Below are 12,934 nucleotides of genomic sequence, written 5' to 3' on the forward strand. Positions count from 1 at the left end.
GACATGATGTTCTCTTGCAATCTTTAGCTGAAGTTGGTATTTCTGGTAATTTTTTAATATAGTATCATCAGTGTACAGCAGTTTATCTGCATGTGTTAAAACTTCAAAGGGTTTATCTAAGTGCTTTACATGTAATATTGGTACCCTTCAGGGTTGTGTGTTTAAGCCCACAGCTGTTTATCATATTTATTAATAAGTTGTTTTCCTTAATGGAACAGGACGGTGGTATAGGGGTTAATGTTTCATCTGATTTTAACAATTTGTGTTCACTTATGTTTGCTGATGATGTTTCTGTACTTTCTGATACATGTAACCAATTACAACAGAAGATAAATGCACTTGAATGTTTTTGTAACCAAACTGGAATGTGTACGTATGGTGTATGTGTGTGTGCGTTGCATTTGTGTGTGTTGATGTGTATGAGTGGTGTGTATATATGCACATATGGAATGTGGTGTGCGTGTGGTATGTGACGTGTGCGTCTTTGTGTTGTGTGTGTGCGCGTGTATGCATTGCATCTGGCGCGTGTGTTGTATGTGTGGTGTGTTCCTGGTATGTGGTGTGTCTGCACGTGTACGTGGTGTGTGTATGAGTGTGTGGTATGTGTATGTATTTAGCATGTTGGTCGTTTACGGTGGGTTTGTTCTGTGTCCACGTGGTATGTGTGGTTGACGCTACTACTTGTTGAAAACGAAATATGTTTTGATGGTGTGTATGCGACGACGCCACTACGTTAGTATTAAATGTTACAAAATAATTTAAAACTTGAACTGGGTAGGACAGACACTAAACCAAAACAAATAAGCAAACCGGCAGACTTTTGGTGACTCATTTTCCCGACAGAAACATTACCGGTTCAAATAATTTGACGTTGGTACAGTACAATACGAAAATAAATCTGGGACAATGAATGTTTTCGACGGGAGAGCTCAGAAATAGGCAAACACGTCTTTCACGACAAACCAGTTTGGGTGCATTCGTTCTTAGGTCACGTTGACCTATCTGTTATGTCTAATACCTACTGCTTTAACATAAAACTGAGCTTTTGTAAAGGTACGTTAAAATGTACCCGCTGTTTTCTATTTCGAAATAGAAAGATGAAGTCTATTCAGGAAACTTAGTGAAGCCTTACTAACTTCCATATGTACAGGGGAAGAAGTAAAAGTAAGTTCGCAAGCATGAGAGAGTTGGGGAGTGAAAGCAAGGGTGTGACAAAAAGTTAGATAGTCTTAGGTGAAGGAAGGCAAAGAAACTGATTGTTTAAGAACAGATTTAATGGACTACATGTTTGTCTAATTAATGACGTCCTTTTCATTCTGTGTGCTTTCTTTACGTTACTTTCTTTTACCAATTTGTTCACTGAAAATGGGTGTGTTTATACGCAATCTCTGCGTTGTGAATAACTGAATGTTTCTAAGAATAAACATATTCTGAATTTGAATAAATTGACTCCAAGACTAATGTAACGTGTTTTATCTGCTGTTTTTACCAGTTTTGAATCGAAGAAAGATATGTATGGGGAAAACAGATGTACTTTTTACTGTATTAGTCTGTATATCTTACTTTATCATCCAAACTGTGTTCCACAGGAAATATCGCTTGTGAGAGACCATATGATGTCTCCTAGGAGACATCGTTTTGACAGTAGATTTGTACAATGCCCTGACAATGTTATGACATCATGAACTTGATGACGTCACAATGCTACGACATCGCTGCACTGCAAGTCTAATGGTAGTACAGTGTTGAGAGATGTTCATTGTTCATTGAAAACAAATCAAGAATGATTTTTGATGATAAATAAAATCTCACCCTCGTGTCTACTGATATCAATTATATCAACTCGTGTTGATATAATTGATATCAGTAGACAGTTGGGTGAGATTCTCTATATAAAAGTAAAATTGCAATATCCTGTCTATGCGAGATACCCACAAAGTCAGCACTCCGGCGTTCCATGCAACGCTACACCGAGCTGTTTGTGGAAATACTATTGGTCATGGAAGCAGCAGGTTGTTCTAGAATCACGGACAAAATATGATTTTTATCACAAGTATGAATCATATAACATTTATAACATGTTTGTGTTTGTATGGTAAGGAAGCATGTGAACACCAGGAATGCATGTAACATGAGTGGTACATAACATATCGATGTTCTTAAAACGCGTGTGCTTTCAAATTAGCACTCAGTGCTTATTTGGGTTGCTGATAACATTCACACCCGTGAAGATCCGGGTTAGAACTTTCTCCAGCATCAACTTGTCGTAGGCGGCGATTAACGGCATCGGATGGTCAGGCTCGCTGACTTGGTTGGCACATTTAATTGGTTCCTGATTGCGCAGATCGGTGCTCATGATGTCAGTCACTGGATTGTCGGGTCCAGGCTCGATTATTTACAGACCAACATCATGTAGCTAAAATATTGCTGAGTGCTGTGTTAAAAACAAACAAACAAAACACCCTGTCTCATTTCGGGTCCTCGTTATAAGGCTAGTTTCAACAAGGCGAAGTTGCTCAATACGACCTTTCTGCTTAAACGTTCCGGGTAAATCTTCTCGACGCTAAGATCGTTTCGTGCAAGGGTCCCAGGACGGACGATGGTCGCTTGTTGTGTCCTTTGATTATTTTTTAAACTGATGTGTCGTGATATAATTATGTATAAAACCACACACTCACTGTACATATGATAATTATTTTGATATATTATTTTTATAGGATATTTATATAGCGCACAAACCCACGCAACTAGTACGTGTTCCTTTGATCAACGGATGTCTTTATTCTGGAATTTATTTTTTAACCGACTCAACTCCCCTTGGGAGTATTCAACTGAAGCTGCCTGTTCGGCGCAGAGAGTTATCACACAGCCATCTGTGTCCACCATCTGGTCACCTACCATCGGATGAGTGGGCTCTTTAAGTGCACAGGGTTGTGTACTGCACACTAGGGGTTGTGACGACACTGAAAGAACCTGCAGGAAATGTTAGCTCCAAGGTTTTACACCCGGTCACACGTGGAGATCATTCCTTCACAATATATCATTGTTACATTACGTTACAAAATGGATGAATACTTTCTTTATATAACGTTAGCTACCGTGCGCCCTGATCACGGGTGTGATACATAGTAGTTTTAAGTATCCACATAGAAAATGTTGGCGAACAAAGGCAAGTTGACGTCAACACGTAAGGCCCACCATGTTTTTGTTACAATTATTCATAACACCGTGACGTTATGTAGTCCCCTGATTAATGCGTCACATATGCGTCTGTTCTGCATTAATGGGTTGGTTGTTTTTTTATGAAATAGAAGACGATCCAACCAACTGCCAAGTCAGTGAATTGAGTCTGTTTCATTCATCGTGAAGATGTCGACGCCTACGTGGTCTGAACAAAGGACAAAGGCAAACTGATGCATGCATATGTGAGATAAGTTGCCTCTCGATAAGAAACAATGTGTTGTACAGAGTAACAACAAGACCATATTATGTATCGAGAGCTTCCATCCCCAAGAGAGAAAACAAGCTTGAGATGACAGGACCACGGTTGACGTTTCGCCCCCTTAAGCAAACGCATAACTGCAAATTCCCTCCTAAAAATGTGACTGAAAACCAAGTAATCAGGCCTATTTATATACGTGATTTTAAGTGACTACAGTGTGCATTTTGCATATGAACCCAGTTAGGCGTGAGATTTATCAGTTTCGTCATTGGGGGCGTAAAATGAGTACTAAAAGCGTGAGTCTCAAGCCAAAGGCGTGAATTGGCAGGCATCAGGGGAAAGAAATGTAATAGCCTAAACAACTTTTGCTGATGAGTGTGACCAAACAAATAGTCACAGTACGCGGTATCAACTGGGCAAGAAGTTTAACCTTAGCATCGGGATTTGATTTTATATCGTCCATTATCCGCCACTCAGACATTAACAGCGATTACAGTTTTAAGCAATTTGAAACACGCATTGAAATTCAAACTTCCGTTCTTGATTTAAATAGGTCAGTAATCATGTCAGGATTTATAAAAATAGATGATTGATTCTTTCGGTATTTGTCAGTCAGAGCACACAGGGAAAACATTCTATCTCGCGTGTCCTTTGCAATGAACCTTCACACAACCCGATACATTTAGCCTTTTAAATAGCTTCCTGTTTTAATTCACTGGCCGGAATACAAGTATGAAACTGAAACTATATGTTTCTAGTCTCTCAATAGATTGGTGGCCAACATTTCCTTGTCGTAAGCTAAAGTGGTGTTTGGCTATGTTGTGTGACTTGGTCGTAAGTCTGCGAGGTGATAACCACCTTTTTGTATGGCCCTACACGATTTTACTGAGGTGGAAAAACTAGGTCAAAGCCATTTGCAGTGTGAATCATTAAGAAATTGGTTGTTCAGTGTGGCAACTTCTCAATACATATTACTCTATCACTGCAGTAATAGAGTCTGTCGGGAAAAGATTATGCCAAAATTGGAATCCATTTTACACTGCGAAATCGCATTGGGTTAGTACTATAAAGTGTTTGTTTGTTAGTCCTGACTTTGCCTGCTACCAGCAGCCAACCCCACCTCACCCAATGTAATGTGTATTGATTTGTAAACATTCCAGTTTCATAATTGTTCACTGATTGTGAATTATTCGGCGCATAGATAATATTTCAACTGGAAATCATCACGCATCTGTGACAACAGTACCTTCAGATATTTGAAAGTGAAATTTTATGTCCATGATTCGGGGGATGCTGACGAAGTTCCCATCCGATTCAAAAATGGCCGCAGTGGTAGCCATATTGTAAATGTGGGATAATCAAATGTCGTAGGGAGTATGTAATTTGTTATATGTCAAAAACTTATTTACAGTAACTGTTTTGCCATCTATTGTGACATTTTATACTGCTTTAAGCTTTAATTACAAATCTGATGCACCATCGTCGCTGTGTTTTCGGGTGAATCACGGTTTACCTTGGACTTTCTTGAGTGACTTAAAAGAGCGACTTTTCATGCTTTCTTAACTTCAGATAGAACGATCCTTTTAGGGGTGGATTAGTGTGAGTGAGTGAGTTAATATTTAACGTTACATCGGCAATATCTCAGCCATATCGGGACGAAAACGATTGATACAATACAAAAAAATGAAAACATTGTGAAGAGTTAAACCCGTCGACGATGGACAGTAAAAATACTAGAGTATCACAGATAGAACATAAAACTAGCATGTAAAACTAAAACAGTGTAATTCCAACATCTGAAGGTAGATCACCATGCTAAGAAGGGTGGATTAGTAATGGTTTGTGATGGGATCACTGTGACTGGCACCACACCTTTACACGTTATTCATCGACGCGTCACTGGGCAGTACTACCGTGACAACATCCCGAAGGCACACGTGGTAAGATGGACGTCGTTTTGCGTTCAAGATAACAACGCAACAGCACACAGGGCTCGTATTGTTACTGAGTTCTTCCAACAGAACATTACCATCTAACCATAGTCAGCACTCTGTCCAGACGCGTACCTCACCGTCTACAACAACCGATCAATCTAAACAAACTTGCAGAAAGAATGGGATCGGATGAACCAAGTTGGCATTGAAGTAAGCCCTTCCAATTTTGGGATGGACCTGAGTATAAAAGCGGATTCATGACTAAAGATTTAAATTATCAATAGTTGTGACACCGTTTGTGACTGAATATTCCCTACTTTTTAAAAGTAGTATATATACGCCCTGAGCGTGTGCGCGTGTGTGTGTTGTAATTACAACAATTTTTATTTAGTCTAGGTAGTTTTTATTGTCTAAGCTGTGATACTGTGCTAACATCTTGCTGTTCTTTGTGATAGGAATGTGGCGAACTGTTCTCATCGCTGTACATTATATGTCTGAAATACTGCTTATGACGGCGTGGTCACCTGTTACCCTACCGGATGACAACTTGAGCCTCTGTATGACTGACTGACTGACTGACTGAGTTTGGTTTTTCGCCGCCTTTAGCAATATTCCAGCAACATCACGGCGGGGGAACACAAGAAATGGCCAGTGTATGAAAGAAGGCCCGTCCGACCGCCCGAGATGGGCTAGATTTACAGCTAGCCGCCCGATGGTCTGAGGAAAATTTTAGATGTTCCATACAGGGATAGTTAATCCTCCAGGCCTGATTGATGAGAAAAACAAATAGAAGCCAGGGGTTATAATTAGCACTAACTGGGTGGATGGACAAAAGGAAGCCAGGGATTGTTAATCCAGGCGTAGTTGATGAGTTAACAATAGTGGCATATAACTGGCTTCCACTTGTCCATCCACCAATTAATCCCTGGCTTCAACTTGTCCATCCACCAATTAATTCCTGGCTTCCACTTGTCCATCCACCAATTAACTACTAGTTTCCTTTGTTATACCGTTGCTGTTTCAACATGTACATATATAGCTGTTTGTTCCTAATTGTTTCATTCACCTTATGAAGGAGTAAGAACATACTTCGAAACGTCGTGACCCTTCACAATAAAGAAGTTGACATCCATAAAAACTCTTGTCTTTATGTGTATCACTTCTAAATGCCCTTCAAAGACTCTGCATTATATTTGTTTCTTAAGTGATTAAATTCTTGTACATATTGTAAGTCATTAGTGTATGATTTCTTGAAATTGGTCAGTGTTAGGTCTACGTGTGTCTTCACTAATTGCCAAGGAAGCGAGGAAAGCAAACAGAAAGGATATATGTTTTCTAGCTCAATTTGTGCAGCAGAAGTGAAAGGTTTGATTTTTAGTCCAAGAAGCGGAATAAAAGATTATTTTATCTTAAAGATCCTCATAAAGAGGATGAAAACCACAACTGTATCCAAGATTGGGTTAGAATATAAACTAGTGCTCAAAAGAAAGTATACAGTGTGTTTTTACCGAACTTGAAAGGAAAAGAAAAGCATATATAAATGAGCACTTGTTTAATTTAATAGAGAAACATTTCTACAGAAAATGTAAACAATTTCATTTCATACAAAGTCGAAGGTACCGTTTGACTGACACGTGGTATAAGCTGAACTTTTACACAAGTCAACAAGGCGTTTTTTTCTGCAAAATGTCATCAGATGTTGAATCAATAGTCGGTATGACCACCATTGGTTTCAATACACGCCAAAACACGCCGACACATTGATGACGAATGACGTTAGGCGTGATCCTTTGCCATTCCTGTAAGATACATGTTCCAGTTGTTGAGCGGTGACAGGTAGCACCGGTAGTGCAGAAAGTCGTTTGTCAGTTTTGCTGTAAGAGGCCTTGTGTTATCGTGTTGGTAGACAATGCCACGTGGTTGCTGCTGGATAAATGGCAACACAGTTGGTCGCAAAAGTTCATCCCTGTAACTTCGAGCATTCAGGTTGCCATGAGTAATCACCAGTCCGACCGACGTCGGTTTTGAAGAGTCAGATGCACTCCGCGGTAGGGTCGACGTGTTCGAATGCCACGTTCGCATAGTCGCCGGTGTACTGTATGTCGACTGATACGGTGTCCTAGGGCCATCGCTGCCGTTCACTATTTCCCCGATGAATTGTCCGGATGTGGCGATCACACGTGGTCTACCACTCCTAGGGCAGTCTGATGTATTGCCTGTTTGTCTTAGCCGTTGCATCGGTCTGAAGACAGTTGCACGGGTGCAGCCGAAGGTTTTGGCAATGGCATTGTGGTTAGCTCCTTGTTGGGCCATTACGATAGCTCTCTCTCTCTCTCTTTTCGATTAGCATCAAACGTAGCATATAATTTTTGTTCATTTTACTACTGTGTTGCTCTCGTGTCGCGTAGGCTGTTTCCTACCATCGGTATGCACGCGCATTTCGTGTTACATCAGAAAAAGTCGTTTTGGTTTTTTTGCGACGTTTAGGCGATTCGTTAACTTGTTTCGCCTTTTGTACTCAGAAAGGGTGGGTCTGTACTTGTGCGACATATGGTTCTATCTGTTCATTTTTATTTTTGTGAATTTTCATGTAATATTTTGCAGTGTATAGTTTCTTTTGAGCACAAGTTTAGTTTTTCGTGATACACTTAAAGATTATTTTACACGCCGATGTTTATTAGAAACCACGATAAGAAACTTTCAAATTATCCATAAAAAATAGATCCATCAACCGAATCACCTCAAACCTTTGAAAGACTATGTATTTAATACTAAACAAACTGACAGGCAAAACACTGCCTTGTGGGACACCCTGATCCTGTAATGATCGGACAGGGTTGACCCCACTCGAAATTGTACGTCTGTTAAAAGCTGTGAGATAAAAACCTCTCAAACCAAAATCACGTAAATTCTCTGATGTCCATATTTTATCAAATATATCTAGAAGTGTTTCCAGCGGCGTAAAGCCATACTCCCTCACTCACTTTTCTTCTCCTGACATTGTGTCTGATATTTCTAATAATAATATAGATCATTTGTAATGCGCTTGACTCCACAACACTAGACCATGCTCTAAGCGCAAACACAAGACAGTCAGTAGCGAAGAAAAAGAAATGTCTTTAGATGAGATTTGAAACTTGAGAGAGTTGGAGCAGATTTGATGTCTGTAGGGAGAGAGTTCCACAGGCAAGCAGCTGAATGTTTGAAGGATCTATGTCCGAAAGTTTTGAGTTTATATGGAGGCACAACAAGAAGTGATTGATCGGCAGATCTGAGATTCCTCGGTGGGACGTAGGGTGAGACAAGGGCTTGGAGATAGAGTGGAGCAGTTCCATTTAGTGCTTGGTAAGTTAGAGTTAAAATCTTAAACTCTATTCTTTCCCTAATTCTCGACCAGTGGAGAGACTTCAATGCAGGCTGGATATGACCTGATAGTTTTGCACGCGTGATAATCCTGGCAGCGGTGTTCTGCAGTTTCTGCAGTCTGTGAAGTTGGTCACTGGTAATACCAATCAAGAGACTATTGCAGTAGTCTAACCGCGACAATACTAGGGATCTCATCAGTGTGGCAGTTGTGTTTCTAGTAAGGAGGTGACGGATAGAACCAATGTTCCTGAGGTGGTGGTGGCAGATCTTTGATAGGTGGTTAATATGCTTCTCCATGGATAGATTCTCATCTAAAAACACACCTAGGTTTTTAACGCAATGAGAAACAGGAATTTCTACATCATCGATCTGAAGATGATCGATACCACATTTCTGCAATCTGGATTTAGAAGCAGTAATCATGAGTTCAGTTTTTGTGCTATTTAGCTGTAGCATGTTCTTAGACATCCAGTATTTAATATCTTTCACACACGACTCCATCCTGGCACAGACCTCAGTCTGACTCTGGGGGTAACTGGTGAAGTTATCCATGAGCTGTGTGTCGTCAGCGTAAAAATGATGGGCGATATGCTGGTCACGGATTAGAGAGCCGAGTGGTGTGGTATAAAGGGTGAACAGGAGTGGCCCAAGGACAGAGCCTTGGGGTACTCCACACTTCAATATAGTAGCAGGTGACATGGTGTTACGCACACATACAGACTGGGTTCTGTCCTCTAGATATGAAACACACCACTTGAGGGCAGTCCCATGGATACCGTAATCCTTTTTCCAACCGATCTGTCAGAAGTTTATGATCCACAGTATCAAAGGCGGAAGACAAGTCTAAGAGAACAAGCATTCCCAAGTTACCTTCATCTACAGACCACTTCAAGTTATCCACGACACAGTTGAGTGCCGTCTCTGTGCTATGGGATGACCTGTAGGCAGACTGGAACTGGTCTATCAGTCCATGTTCAGTCAGATGCACCTCAATCTGACGTTTCACTATCTTCTCCAGAATTTTGGATAGGAATGGAAGGTTCGATATTGGTCTGTAGCTTTGAAGCTGTTGGGGATCAAGTGAAGGTTTCTTGATCAACGGTTTGATCACTGCAGACTTGAAGCACTTGGGTACAGTTCCTGATTCCAATGAAACGTTTACCAGCTGTAGAAAAGCAGGTAACACAACATCAATGATCTTGTACAAAAACTTAGTTGGCACAGGATCAGTTTCACATGATGTGGGTTTAGATTCCAGGATTAATTTGTGCAGATACTCTTCACTCACCGGGTGAAAACTATCAAAACTGGTTCCAGAATATGGTGTAGACGATTTATAATCTGGTGGTCCAAGGTTTGTCCTAATCTTGTCAATCTTCTCCAGTGAAAAAAATGGAGAAGTTTTCAGCTAGAAGACTTTCGTCATCTTTGGGAGTACAGTGTCCTTTGATTTTCCAAGATGATGATTCAGAATTGAAAATAACGTTTTAGGATTCTGAGCATTTTGTTCAATGCTTTGTTGACAAATTCTATTTTCGATACTCTGGAACATAATTTGATGAATATTTGGCAAGAGCTCCGCTAAATTTATTAGCAATGTCAGTTTTATTAGTTAATACATTACCACCCTCCTTCAGATAGTACATTTAGAACCGTTGCCTTTTATTTGCTGTAACATGTGCCACAACTTAACTTTGAAATTGGTGTACGGGACTATATTTTGAAACACACTTCCTCCAAGACCACACTTTTTAAATTTTAATGTGCGTCGAACCTTGGCATTAGAAATTTGAATGTTAGATAAATTAAGGACTGTAGGATGTCTGCAAAAATATAAAATACATTTTCTGGCCTTTATACATTTAGGAGATAAACCCACTGTGTTGGAGAATTAGAGGTATATAACGAAATTATAATAGCTCTAAATTTGATTAAAACTGAACGGGTAGCCGGTTGTGTCATCATCCATGATGAGACATGGCTTTGGATCATACAGAGTTTGAAGATAAGACTGTCGACTATCAGAAGAGGGAGGGATATACAAGCTGCACAGCGTCAGTGCAGTGAGTCAGAGGAACAGCTACAGCTTGAAGATTTGTATTTTGGGAGACAGGGCTATGTATGATGCCCTGCCGTATAAAAATAGAAGAACCTCCAGTTACTTTATCTCCTGGAGGAGAGAAAGATTGAAAATAACTGTACTGACTTAAGTTAAAGGTGTCTGTAGTTTTTAGTGAGTGAGTAGAAAGGTGGTGGCGGGACTCTGGCTTTGTCACTGCGCTGTGGCGACACACATGAACAGAGCAGAGCAGAGCAAATGTATTTCTTTTCACTGTTTTAGTGTATATTTTCACTCAAAAAGACTTATCATGACTCGAAGGATTGGATTACAACTCTGGTCAGTGTTTTTGATACCCCCATCAGACTGGACAGAAACAAGGAGGCGACACGAAAACAGCCGGGGAGGTGGTTTGTGTATCTACGTAAATCAACGCTGGTGTAAGCAGTATGTAATCAGAGAAACAATATGTAACCCAAATGTGGAACTTTTAAGTGTTTCCTTTAGACCTTTCTATTTACCAAAGAAGTTTGGTCAAGCATGTATTGTTCTTGTTTATGTCCCACCATGCGCAGACACAAGGTCAGCGCGGAAACCATACATAATCATGTACAGAAGATTGAGTCATTGTCCCCTGACGTTCCTAAGCTTGTTCTTGGTGATTTTAAAAGCTCAAATCAACGCTTCCCGACCCGACTTCTACCAGTATGTTAAGTGTTACACAAGGAAAAAACAAAACCATAGACTTGTGTTACGGTAATTTTAAAGATGCATGCAAAGCCAGCGACAAGCCCCCACTTGGCTGCTCGGATCACAATACGGTACATCTTATACCAAGTTACCGACAGAATCTAATGACCGTTAAAGTGGAAAGCAGAACAGTCAATGTGGGGGGATACCGAAGCCACCGAGCAATTACAAGGCTGTCTTGATTGTACAAGCTGGGACGTAAATCACCGAGAGCTGTGAGAACATTGACCAGCTTACAGACGTGTTAAGTTCATACATCAAGTTCTGTGTTGACTCAATCATACCCACAAAGACTATAAAGATATACCCGAATAATAAACCGTGGGTCACGAAAGAAATGAAGACGCATCTGAACTTGAAAAAGATAGCGTACCAGCAACGTGATATCCAGAAGATCAAAGATGCACAGAGAGACATAAACACGCATGTCCGGAAATGCAAGATGGATTTCAAAGAGAAAGCTGAAAGGAAGTTTCATAGGCACACATGACCCTCAATCTGACGCAACCGAACTCAACGCTTTTTACACTCGCTCTGAAAATCATGAATTTTCTGCCGAGCTAAAGAAGGAGAAGGAGAGGGAAGGAGAGGGAACAATCCTGTGCATAAGTGTGGACACTGTTAGAAATGTGTTTAACAAGATAAACATTCGGTAGTCGTGTGGACCTGATGGAATACAAAGGAAAAGTGTTAAAGAGTTGTAGTGATCAACTTGCTCCTGTCTTCTGTAAGCTCTACCAACAATCGCTAGACACTCACACTAAACCAAAACTCTGGAAGCTGGCCGAAATTATACCTGTGCTGAAGAAGACACAGTGCGTGCTATTAAAGGAGAATACGAACGAAAACAAAACTTTTGATATATTGTAAAGGATATTCTAAAAGTCACATCCCGTGATTAAAATTGAACAAAAAGTGTGTAAAATAGCAATAAAAACACAAAAACGTACTCGTATTTCCGCCTATTACGGAAACACCTGACAGTTAATGAGCAGAGGGGGTATCACGTGACATGACGTCATAAGTGCCTGTTGCTGATGGCTTCCTCTTTGATTTTACCTCACAACTTAACAGTGTTGTAAATACTAGTCAGGACAACGTATGTTTCCCCATTGTTTGGTTATGGAAATAGTTATGGTACTCGGTCATAGCCTTAGAATGACATCCTGTCAGCCAGTGAGAATACAGAACAACTTTCACGGCACACACTACTGACAAATAGCGAGTCTGATGCCGACGTGCGTAATTGGACAAAATGGAAGACAATGAAAGCAACAAGTACTTCATGATTTGCCGTTGTATTCGGCAATGTTTGGAGTTGACTGCATCATTTAGGGCTCCAAACCGAAAAGAACGTTATAGCGAAACATTTTCAAGCTCATG

At 40.4% G+C, this 12,934-nt stretch overlaps 2 protein-coding genes across 2 annotated transcripts in view; both read right to left on the reverse strand.

The window, feature by feature from the left end:
- LOC124252902 (cell death abnormality protein 1-like) overlaps nt 1-12,934 on the reverse strand; it is a 239,219-nt gene that overhangs the window by 154,256 nt on the left and 72,029 nt on the right. The gene's annotated exons all lie outside the window — the stretch shown is intronic.
- The window catches only part of LOC124252905 (cell death abnormality protein 1-like), a 242,250-nt gene that overhangs the window by 45,332 nt on the left and 183,984 nt on the right, over nt 1-12,934 (reverse strand). The window lies entirely within an intron of this gene.

Source organism: Haliotis rubra, unplaced genomic scaffold (assembly GCF_003918875.1).
Source record: "Haliotis rubra isolate DU_JTF1 unplaced genomic scaffold, ASM391887v1 Scf529, whole genome shotgun sequence".
Lineage (NCBI taxonomy): Eukaryota > Metazoa > Mollusca > Gastropoda > Lepetellida > Haliotidae > Haliotis > Haliotis rubra.